At 34.1% G+C, this 12,518-nt stretch overlaps 1 long non-coding RNA gene across 2 annotated transcripts in view; it reads left to right on the plus strand.

The window, feature by feature from the left end:
* Positions 1 to 12,518, plus strand: part of LOC113042880 (uncharacterized) — a 67,172-nt gene that overhangs the window by 40,974 nt on the left and 13,680 nt on the right. Inside the window, exons 1-7 of one of the 2 annotated variants that reach the window (XR_003275632.1) lie at positions 3,882 to 4,041; positions 4,120 to 4,169; positions 5,664 to 5,807; positions 7,448 to 7,530; positions 11,034 to 11,136; positions 11,222 to 11,692; positions 12,232 to 12,269. This is a non-coding gene — a long non-coding RNA (uncharacterized LOC113042880). Of the gene's footprint in view, positions 1 to 3,881; positions 4,042 to 4,119; positions 4,170 to 5,663; positions 5,808 to 7,447; positions 7,531 to 11,033; positions 11,137 to 11,221; positions 11,693 to 12,231; positions 12,270 to 12,518 lie in introns of those variants that run through there. The other variant, XR_003275631.1, reaches the window with a different exon arrangement.

A 12,518-nucleotide genomic window follows, 5' to 3' on the forward strand; every position in this document is an offset into this window, starting at 1 on the left:
AGTCAGTTTTAGGATCATTATGTTTTAATTTTTTTAACACTTCTTAGTATATTAGAGCATTCAGATGTTTATTCTCATTAGTGATTTTCATTAGATTCTTATTACTGTAATACAGTATTTTTTATTACTGTTCATTTACTGTAATACAGTGAGTTATGCTTTAAAAACATCACTTTAAATTTATTTGTTTGCTTTATAGCAATGAGAATGAGTAGGCATTAATTGTTATTCAAATGTTGTTACACATATTGGTTAAATATTTTTATTACAGTTATTTTACAGTAACACAGTGATTTATGCTTTAAAGAAATACATTTTGCAACTGCAATAAGAATGAAAAATCATATTGGTCCTAAAATGTTGTATAACAGTTGTAGGAATACAGTGATTCATGCTTAAAAAAATAAAATAATAATTGCTTAAGATTATTAAAATAATTTGTAGCAGGAATTAGAATGAGGGTATATTTTTATAAAAAAATTATATCACACAGCAAAAATTGATTAATTATAATAATATCATTTTTCTGATAAATATAATGTTTGATTATATATATTATAATTATATTTAATTTATTAAATATTTTACAATTATAATAAAATTTATATATAAATATAATTTATCTTGTTTTATATGTTTTAAAATAATTTTATAAATATATTTTTAGAGTTGGACCCATCCTTATTGATATTTTATCTCATGGAACTGTTAGGTCTTTATTAAAGTTGTTTATAAATGGGACAATAATTTTTTTATTATATTATTATAACATATATTTTATATTCTGTTATTTGATATAGAAGGAATTGATGTTAAATATTTTATGCATTTATATTATATTAGAGGTTAATTTAAAAGCAATGAGATTCAATTGGATGCTCGGACAAACAAACCACCTTGTGTACTGTTTTACTGTATTTGGTTTGACTGTCAAGGGATCGGACTAATATTAATGACTGAATTACTCTCATGCCCTGAGTGTCATTTAAAGTGTGTGTGTGACGGGGCTTTTTCTTGCCACTAATATAGATATGATTCATTTAAATCCCCTCTGCCGCATCACACTAAACACTTTCAGCACCTCTGAATTGCTGTAAGGTTCACACACTCTCTCTCTCACACACATACACACACATCTGCCTGCAAAACAATATTAAATCGGCAAATGCAAGAGCATATGGTACTGTCAATAAACACACACGATGAAAGGACACAAGGGCCAGCATTCGAGGAAGAACTGTCACTTCTGGTAAACAATCTCCCGCTCCAAACGCAGCAGATTAATTCAGCTGTGACCCGCTGGAAGAGCCGACCTGGGCTATAAATCACAAGTGTAGCGTCAGAACCGCTAGGAAAGACGATGTTTACAAAGCTAAGTTCTCTGCACTTGCTTAAACATTTATTCTTGGGTGAGAGAAGAACCACGAAACCAGCTCTCTGAGCAGAAAGCAGTCACTTGAGGACAGCTTACGCCTGCCACGGGAAATGAAGAAATTTAGGTCATCGTGAGCGTTTCTTTTGAAACTTCTGAGACGCTGAAGTTTCAGGATGCTGTAATGACGGAAATGTTCGGTACGTGCTGAAAGTGAATGGGAAACATTGACAATATAGAAGCACAACGGCAGGAGAAGGTGAATTAAATGGCTGTTAGTTTGGAAACTAAACTTTAGTGTATTAAAGTGAAAAGTTTATTTGTGGTTCCAAAAAGCATTTAGCCAATGGAGAACCTTATTGAGTTCCACTGATGCCATTTAACAATGTTTTATTTCATTTATTGATATAATATAAAAATATAATACAGAAAATGTTATTTTAGTTGGATAATATTTGTATTTCAAATTTTGTGTTTTTGGGGGATTTAAAGGTACAAATCTATGAAAGCCCATTTCTGCCACTACATGAATATTTCTGAGGCTTATATTTCACAATTTTTACTTTATAACTCACAGTTGTGTTCTAATGTCAGAATCGTGAGATATAACTTTTGAATTTATGACTTCTGACTTTATTTCTCAGAACTGCGACTTTCTTTCTCAGATTTGGATTTAGAACTCGGAATTGTGAGCTTGTCATGCAATTCCGAGAACAAAAATGAGATAAAAAAAAGTCTCAACTACCTTCTTCTTTTCTGTTTTCATTGTGGGAACAGGCTTCCATAATATACTGTATTTATGCTGTAATTATTATCCACTTTTTGAGCACAGACCTGAAAATGAAATTTCCACCTTAAACTGTTGTAATATTGAATGCTTAGGAGTATAGGTTTAAGATTAGTCTCTTTTTTTGTGCAAAAAGTTAGTTACAGAAGTTTATTGTTACGAAAAATGCACAGAAATACTATTTTATATGTGCTGTAGACAGTAATGTTTTCTCTTGGTTCTTGGTGCTAAATAAATGAGACTTATAGTCCAGTGCGACTTATATATGTTTTTTTCCTCATCGTGACGTATTTTTGGACTGATGCGACTTAAGGCCCGTTCACACCAAGAACGATAACTATAAAGATAACTATAAAGAAAACAATATTAGCGTCCACACCAGCGAACGATACTGTTTGTGTATTCTAAGCGGACGCGCGTCTGCTGCTTTAAATTCTCCGCTCATTTCAGCAGGATTGATTCTGATTGGTTGGCAATGTTTTTATCGTTCATCAGGAAAAGAAATCGTTCTGAAAGTGATTCCAATGATATCATTTCTCGGTGCCTTTATCGTTATAGTTGTGGTGTGGACTCCGCTATTCTTTAATACTGAGAACGATTTTTAAAACTTTATCGTTATTTTTATAGTTATCGTGTTTGGTGTGAACGGGCCTTTATACTTAGGTGTGACTTATAGTCCGAAAAATACGGTAAGTAAAAAAAAAAAAATTCTGTCAAAGATAACCAAAACGCTTCAGATTGTTAAAAGCCCATAGAAAAAAAGTTGAAGTTTTGTAGGGATCCGTGCTGTATAAGTCTGTTGTGTGGTTCTCTGAGGTTTTTGGCTCAGTTGAACAATTGTCAAGCTGTTTTTCAGGACACACCGTTCAAGCAGGATCAACTTACACGGTTCGAGCTATTAAATCAGACAGACTGTTCTGGACAGATGGGCCAAAACCCAAATAAAGGTTCTTCAGTGGATCCGAGGGGCATTTTGATAGGTTACCATTTTTGAGTCGGTTTGTAAGTTCTTTTGGAGATTTTTTATTTTTTTGTCAAAATTTAGGTTATAACTTCTATAGGTTAGTGTATCAAATTTTTGGGTTCTTTAAACCATCAAAACAGATTTTTTTTTAAAGAACTAGACACTAAAGCTCTATGTGCACCTTTAAGCTTTATTTTTAGTAGTGTACAGTGAGCTGAGACTGCAGCGATTGTGTTATCAGAGTGCTTTGCTCTTTTCTTGGGACTGTGCACACATGAGTCATGAGTCTTGACCTTTGACCTCTGCCTGCTGTGGTCTTCACCTCACAGGTCTCCTGCAGATGGAGTTTGTGTGGAACGTGCCAAAGCCGTCAGACTGATTATCTCTTTTAATAGTGTGAAATGTTTTGCCAGTTTGTGGCCTGTGCTGAAAATCCGTTATCATCTCGACAGCTGCGTTTCATCCGATGAGGACGGTTAAACTCAACTCAGTGAGACATGAACGAGTTTAAAAGTCATCAAGAAGATAAAAGCATGTCAAACCGTTTCCATTACAGTCATTTACTGTGGGTAAAAGATGTTCTTAGTTATTATATAAACTATTATTTTTACATTCACTGAAGGTAAATAGAGTGCTTGTCCATGCAAAAAAAAAGATTTCCAATATGTTGCAAGATTCAAGATTTACTTTGTTACATACTTTGTTATATATATTAAATGCTTGCTGTTGGTAAAATGTTCAGAGTGGCTATTAGCAAATTGCTAGGTTGTTTTGGATGGTTTCTAGGTGGTTGCTTACTAATTCATGTGTGAATGTGTGATACTTTGATTTCTATGGCTCCCTCTTTCAGTGTTTGTCTATGGGATTTATGGACTTATAACGTTACATGCCTTCCCTCCTCAAGCTGCATGATTTGAGGTATCATTCATGTTATGAATTGAATGATATCTTAAATCATGCTTGTTTATAATGTTCTCTCTGTGGTGTATCTTACAGTTTCAAGGACTTTTCAGATGTGTGTAACCAAAGTCTACAAGATCACACTGGTAAGTGATTCATTTTCATTTTGTTACTTACAATTCTTGCAAATTAACCACTTTGAATAAATGATTCAACTATAATTTGTTTGATTGTAATTTAATTATAATACTGTCTCTTTTTAATTTTTTTTGGTTATTTAAAAAAAAACGTATTAATATTTTCTATATTTTTTATTTTGAGTTATTGTATTCTGCCTTTATTATTTTATTTAATTATTTTTTTTATTTAATTGATTTTATATTTTATAAAATATATTTAAAAGGGTTGAGGACATCTGTTGTTGTTGTTGTTGTTACTGAAAGAAATCAAAACCTTTCTATATTTTATTTGAAATCGAAACATTTATTTTAAATAAATTCTGTTAATAATACATCTTGAACTTTATATTAATCAAAAACTTTTATTTCAAAACTGTTTTCAACATTGCACCAAATCAGCAAATTAGAACGATTTCTGAAGGATCATGTGACACTGAAGACTGGAGTAATAATCCTGAAATAATATTTTAAAATGTAAATGTAATAAATAACATGTTAAATATGATATAATAACATTTCACAGTATTACTGTATTTTCACTAGATTTTTGCAGCTAGCTGCTTGTTTGAAAGAGTAGCTTGACCGTAAGTACTTTCAATCATGCAGCTTTTCCAGCACTGTACTCCACTCGTCTCTCTCTCGTCCTCTCTTTATTTGTCTGACGATTCATTACGCAGATGATGGTTCTCCCACAAGGAAAACTACCTCTCTGATTTAACTTGCAGAAACAGAAATCAAAGCACCGGTATGAAACAAATTAGAGTACATTTGAACCTCCGACAGAATGACGATGAATAAATCAGCTATAAATGCAGAAAACACATTTTGAGTCCACCAGGGAAACGTTTGCGCTCGTTGGCTGTAATATAATCAGGGTGAAAACAGAGCCACTGCTGGGATCAATTCTGCTCTCTGCCTGAACAATTATAGATTTTTATTTAACGCAGAAAACGCACAGAGCACAACACATCAATAGCAGACGGCTCAGGACGGTGAGGGAAGGGTGTCGTTACTGGATAAGGTGATCGGCTCATTACTTGCACACAAGCGCACACAGGTTAAAGGTCAGCTTGTGGAGCTCGGGGAATGTTTCTGAATGTCATCTGTAATGTGGAAGCATCATTCTTTTCCAATTTCTCTTTGGGTAAACGCTGGAGATTAGCTTGTAGGTTTATTTTGCAATGCATCACACGAGGAATGGATTTGTGCTGGGGCATTTTTAAGAGAGAAAACGAGAAAATCCCATCCAAGTTTGGAATAAAAAAGTGGGTTGCATTGCAGATCTTATTGGCAGTCAGTTGGGACACCGCGGAGGAGAACCGCTCTGTTATGTCTGGTGCCGATAAATTGAGTACACCTGGTAGTCTGGCTTTAGTTTTGGATGGGTTTTTCTTATGATTCATAATAGGCCTTTTCGAGTCATTTCTTGTCAGAAGCAATGAAATATATTTCTAATTCTAGGATATGAAGCTTTAAATCACCCATTCCCTGGGCTGATTTCACTTGATCACTTTTTGTGGCCTGGATTGAGTCCCGCAAGCCTCTGAAGGGCGAATGAAGTTAAGAAGAATCCAGACTAAATCAATCCTGGTCTTGATCGATGAGGTAAGATCCTGATTTTGGATATGTGACCAGAGCAGAGTCCCATCTTGGTGCAACCTGCAGACTGTTAATGGCAAAACTGTTCAAGAATATGAGTAGGATCCTATGTCACACAATGGTTTCCTGAAATGGATCGTTTGAAATACTGTGGAAGCAGCAACAACAACAAAAAATCTGTAGAGTTCCAAAATGATTAGACTATTTATAGTATGATTAGAATCTGAGAATGAAGCCATTTTTTCCCAGAATGCAAATCAGTTTTTTCTTTACAGGCAACAATTCCATGCACATGCAGGACTCTGCTGGAAGTTCCCTAGATTTTCAGATATATAATACATTCCCAGAGATATTCTAATTCTGATAATAATAATAATTATTATTGTATGTGAAAATGTAATTTAAATATAATACATATAATAAAATGAATTTATATTTATAACTATAAAATAACTTAATATTTCTATTTATCATTTGTTCCACTTTAAAATGTATTAAATCATTATAAAATATATGTAGTGTTTTAAAATATATTGCATATTTCTATGAAAAAATATAGAAAAATTATTGCTAGTATTCATAATATTACATGACATTTAATTATAAAATATAATTATTAAAATTCATTGTCTATTTTAATTTTAATATATTAAATTCTAAAATATATTTGAAGTTTAATAACTGTGTGTGTGTGTGTGTGTGTGTGTGTATATATATATATATATATATATATATATATATATATATATTATTGATTACTTATTATTATTATTATTATTGCGATCATTATTAAATTAAATGTGGTTCTAAAATATTATAAAAATACTTTTTTATTTTATTATTATATGTACTATATATATATATATATATATATATATATATATATATATATATATATATATATATATTCATTTACATGTAATTACATGTAGTGTTGAAAAATATTGCTTTTTTATAGAAGTATATAAATAATTTATATTATTTTTATTATTTAATTGTCTATTTCTATATCAATATGTATGTAAAATTTTTATAATATAAAGGATGTTCATTTATGTTATGAATATGAATGAACTGACATTTCATTAAATCAAGAAGCTCAAACATATTTGAAAGCTGTTGGCTCAAATGAGAATAATTATGTCTCTGGCAGATGCTCTGCTGTGATCATGCTGAATTGTTGAGGGTAATCTTTGAAGCGCTGCATATTATTATCACAAATAGAGGTTTTATTTAGATGTTATTTGGTTCTCTATGGAGAAGCCTCCAGTGGGATCTCTATACGCAGCGTCTACGAGACATTCCCGTTCTAGCCGTCAATCAAATATGGAAGAGGAGAGGAATTTATCACATTCAGAGCCTCGAGAGGAATATCGTTTTCCCTTTCTGAATAATCATGCATTTTGTGTTTGTTTCTAGGCTTCAAACTGCAGTCGATCTCCATGGAAGCAGTTATAGCAACCGAAAAGAGCTTATCCAGGACTAGCTTCTCAATCATCAAATAAAATGAGTTTTCTTCCTGCAGTGGCCGCCTTAAGCCCGCTATCACAGAGAATGCAGAGATGGGATGCTGGTCTCGAGTAGTTTTGTGTCAGACTGTTCTCTCTGGAGTCCTCAGCTAAGTTTCATGAACTTCTGTGTTTCAGATCAGTGATTCAAAGGCCCACCTGGATTCTACACCTCGACTCTAGAGAAAACTCTACAGAATATCACCCGTCCTCTGCCCCTTGTGAGTTTACATGTTTTAACAATGAGCCAAATAATAATAATTAAAGCAATATGTGTATTTCAAAATACAAAGTAGGCTACTATAATATAACATTTTAAAATGTTTGGAAATAACAATCATTTATAATTAAATTATATAATAAATAGTGCTTTCAAATGATTAATTGCGATTTATCGCATCCACAATAAAAGTTTTTGTTTACATGTGTGTGCTGTGTATATTACCTATACATAAATACACTCACATATGCATTTATATTAGAAAAAATATGTTATGTTTATATATTAAATATATTTATATATTATATAATTTATATGAATATAAATATATACATTTAAATATTTTCAAAATATAAGCTGTATGGGTGTGTTTTTATATAGACATAATAAATATATACAGTATACACACACATATTATGTAAACAATTTGTTTGTTTGTTTTTTTTTGTGTGCGATTAATCATCTGACAGCACTAATAATCAAAAATATAATAAATAATTTACAGTATTACAGTAACTTTTGTCACTGTACAGGTTTTGGAATTTTTGAATTTACATCACAGGACACCAAAAAACCTTGTATTATCGCAGGCCTACGGGAACATGTAGATTAGATCAACCCTAAAATCCAGGCGCTGACGCTCCTGCTAAAGAGGGGGAAAACATCAGATGTGAGAGAATATTGCTGCTATTTTCTGCTTATTTGTGCTGTCTGTGTCCCAAGGATCATTCAACTGCATATCTCAATTATATGTGCAAACATCACGGAAATGTACAGAAAATCAGTTTATCAGATTAATCATAGACATCTCGGTCAGAGATACCTTATTTCATATGACTGGTCACCTGCCAGCCCTGTTCTTTATGATGTTTACTCAAGAAATGCAAAAACAAAATATATAAATATGTGACTGCTTGTGCGTAAAAAAAATCTCTTCAGGGCTTTACAAACTGTCCCTGGTCACTTGCATGCATGTCATATTTGTCTGTCATCCCCCGGACGAACTTGAAACTCATTTCTGAACATTGTGTGTGTGGTACACAGGTGCACAGTGGTAGGGCGAAGAGAATATCTGGCAAGAAACACAATGAATTAGATTTGATTTGTCATCCATGCCCAGAGGGATCTCACGCACATTCACTCACACACACACACTTTATGTCATCCATCACTCCACAAACAAAATTACATACATACATACATCTTTCCAAGAGACATAAACATTCCTGGCAGAAGTGTCGGCATGACGGATCTTTGAGTTGAAATGCTGTTCTGTATCTTAAAGAGACCCAGAGGAAAGAGTATTATTGTGCAGAGGTTTCTTTTTCTTAACTTGGGAAACTTCTCATTTAACTTTCAACTTTGTCACAGGTGTTTCTCTTACATGTAAAATTCAAATTAAAATAGACACAAATTTTTACAATAACAGACATAGAGTAAGAGTATAGAGCTATATAATGGATATGGAGCAGCTCATTTATTGAAAACTTGGCACACAATAAGATGTAAGATCACCAGGGTCTTTTTCTCAGGAAACTTATTCAGATGTCTCCATTTATTTAAGTTAATGTCTACAAGAAATAGCTAAGACATTAAAGAGATCCTGTTTTTATTATTTTCATTTTTTCTTGCCCTTGTTTCCATTTGCACTTATATGTTTTTGTGTCTATCCATGTGATGAAATGACCCGTGTTTGTGTTACCCACAGATCCGTGTTTCCTAGCACTTGATTGGTCATACAGAAATAATTCTATTCTGTGAGGATGGAAGCTTTGATCTTAATAAAAGGAATGTTTGATGTCTGTGGGATGGTTCATCTGAGCCGCCTAGTTGCCATGGATAGGCTGACGTCAGAGAGGCCAGAGAATACCTTCTCTAGCTCGCTGTTATTTTGAGCTCATTGTTCTTCTCACTGGGTAATTGGGTGGCTTAGCCACTGATCACAGCTGGACTGGACCACAAGGCTCGAGTGGAGAGACTGGATGGACTGGGGTGAGGGAGGTCATGGGTTTGAGGACAATGCTAAACCAATTCAACAGCGGATTCAAGACACAGCCTTGTGGGACCCCAAAGTATTCAGGCTGAGTCACCAGTCCTAAGAGCTTAGCATGACCCTAGTCCAAAGCAACTAATGAGTACTTGTAATGATGTTTCTCAGGTTTTCCTTTTGAGGCTTACAAGTAAAAAAAAAAAGTCAGTAGCCATGTTTCAACCCACCTATTTTTATGCACATAACAAAAACGTATGTGCTCAAGTAAGTTGGATACATTTTTTATCCGGTAAAAAAAAAAAAAAACTTTTACTGAATAAATACCTTAATGGGCATAAAAAAAGACACGTGAATTTTGCGATGGGACAGCATATTACTGGACCAACCAATAGACCCATCTCATGGCATACTGTAGCATTTGAAAATCTAAATTTTTTCATTTCACAAGGCTTGAACAAATTCTCATCAAAGTGCTTCAATATAATTTACTCCCAGAGCAGGCTACAAAAAAAAAAAAAAACATGGCTGCGTTTCGTCTGCATGCTCTGAAGCTTGTAATTTATTATATACAGTAATCATTATATACAGTGCCTTCTCCTACTGCAGCAAATGTAATTTTTCTTTGTGATATTTAGCGAAAGTTAATCAGGAATTGGCGCTTTTGTTTTCTTTAACTCGCTGGATGGAAACAGTATTCACAAATGTTTCATGCGATATTCCAATTTTGGAAATTAAGTTTAATTCGTAATTCATAACGAGTATGGAAACACAGGTAGTGTAAGGTTTGCAAAAGACAATTTCATTTGAGATGATTAAAATCAGTTGTTTTTTTTCCTAAACAAAAAGAGTCTAAATTTCCACAATATTTGGGTGAGGTTGCAATACTGCTGCAATCAGCTTCAGTTCAGTTCAGATTGTTTTCCTAGAAGTTTTCGATTTACTGTAGGAGTAAAATAAGATGTGCATTTAACATTACTTGAAGAAACGTTCACAATTTTTTTTGTGAATTTTGAAACTATTATGTACTGCTAATAAGTTTCTCAGCAAGGACTTAGACTTAAGGATGTGAGCTTTCATGCCTGACGAATCATTGTAGGTCTTGGCTCACAAGCAAAAAAAGACCCACTTTCAACAGCGTAAAGAATTTTAAAGCACTGCTCACACAGAAGTCACATTAAAACCAACCTGTTTTCTGTCGGTCAGTGTGACAAATTAGTGTGAGCAACTTGAAAATTAGCAAGGGGAACTTTTTTGTCCTCTTGTGGCACTTCCAATTTTACAAATTCCTTAATAAAATTATTGGATTTTTTGGCAGAACAGTGGTAAACGTGCATAACTTCATATACCATTTGACGTTAAATCTCTTCAAGTAACATCATCCACAGGCTTTTTTACTCCTAAATCAGAAACTATTCTATTCTAAACCCATTTGAAGTTCCTGAGACTACCCATGGTGAATTAGCCTTCCAGGTCTAACTAAAAATTGACGTCATGAATGAATATCTCCTTTACAGTGACACTTTGCCTGGAGCAACCTGGAGTTAAGTGCTTCGCTCAAGGGCACAATGGAGATGGTTCATGGCTCACCTCTTGCAGGGATCAAACAGAAACTTTGAGGTAACCAGCCCCGAGCCTAAACCTTTACACCACAGTCTCTGAAGGGTTTCACTGGGTTTTGTTTCCTTGGTTGTTTTTATTTTAGGAAACTCTGATGGTTTACTCTGAGAAGAAAAGAGAGGTAAATATTCCACAGAAGAACAATCTATCAGATATCGCCATTGTACCCTTAAGCGAGCAACCTGGGTCGTTTGAGACAGAAGTGCTAAATGACTATTTAATGTGTTTTAAAGAAGTTCTTCTGCTTGACCAAGGTTTCATCATCATCCTGGGAAGAGTTTCGGGAATCAAAATCTCTGCTCAGGGAAGGAAACCCAGTCCTGACCCGCACGTTTCATGAGTCATTCTGCCTTGATCAGTTATTCCTGGCGTGATGTAGGCAGTGTAACAGGTGCACAGACACCATGCTGACATGTGCTGGCACCCATCAAAGGGACGTCTTGTAAACCTGTCAGAGTTCGAGGACGCAAGATCTATCTTTGCGCCACCACACAATGGAGACTAAGGCATCAATTAATCCTGAAATAACCCAAACGGCGAGGCTCAAGCGGCGCAGGTGACATTTAAGAGACAACACCTTTTTTCTTCTACTTATTTTACAGGTGTCACCACAGCATCAGCGAAGAAAAAACTTTTAGAAGATTTGAGACAGAGTAGAACATTTAAAGGAATAGATCTTCGAAAAATGAACATTTTGGCATTCTTGCTCTCTCTCTATGTTGTTTAAAGCCATATAACTGACTTTCTTCTGTGAAACTTAAGTTGCCAGGCAGGTCCGAGCTGCTCTTAACCATACAATGAAAGTACATTCTTAAAAATAAAGGTTGTTTATCAGCATCAATGGTTCGGTGAAGAAGCTTTATATCATCAATGGAACCTTTCTCTTACACTGAAGGTTCTTTAAATTGAAAAATGTTCAATGTTCTTCACACGAAGTCATGTGATAGAGGATAGATCGGATAAGACACATTTAACCTGAAAATCTTCTCAGATCTCATTGACCTGTATGATTAGTTAAAAAAATGACGCTTTTTACCAGGCCACACCAAGTTTAAAATTCCTCATGGCGTAACATTTCCTTTTTGTGTTTTACAGAAGAAAAATTCGTATCGGGATTTGGAAAAAGCATGTGGGTGAGTAAATGATGACAAATGTTTCATTTTTATTCTTTCCCTAAAAAGGGAACAAATCAAGCTTTGATGCCAGAGTTTAGTGAGTTCATAGTCAATATCAAACAACACATGATTGATAACATCTGAGGAGGGATTGGATTCTGCCGCTGTTCCCATTCAGCTGATTTTTATCTTGCAAATGTTAGAATGATTCTGTTTTTACTTTTGAGGAAATCATCCATTATTCAGTCACTTGGCTCCGATTCATCC

This window comes from Carassius auratus, chromosome 25, assembly GCF_003368295.1.
Source record: "Carassius auratus strain Wakin chromosome 25, ASM336829v1, whole genome shotgun sequence".
Lineage (NCBI taxonomy): Eukaryota > Metazoa > Chordata > Actinopteri > Cypriniformes > Cyprinidae > Carassius > Carassius auratus.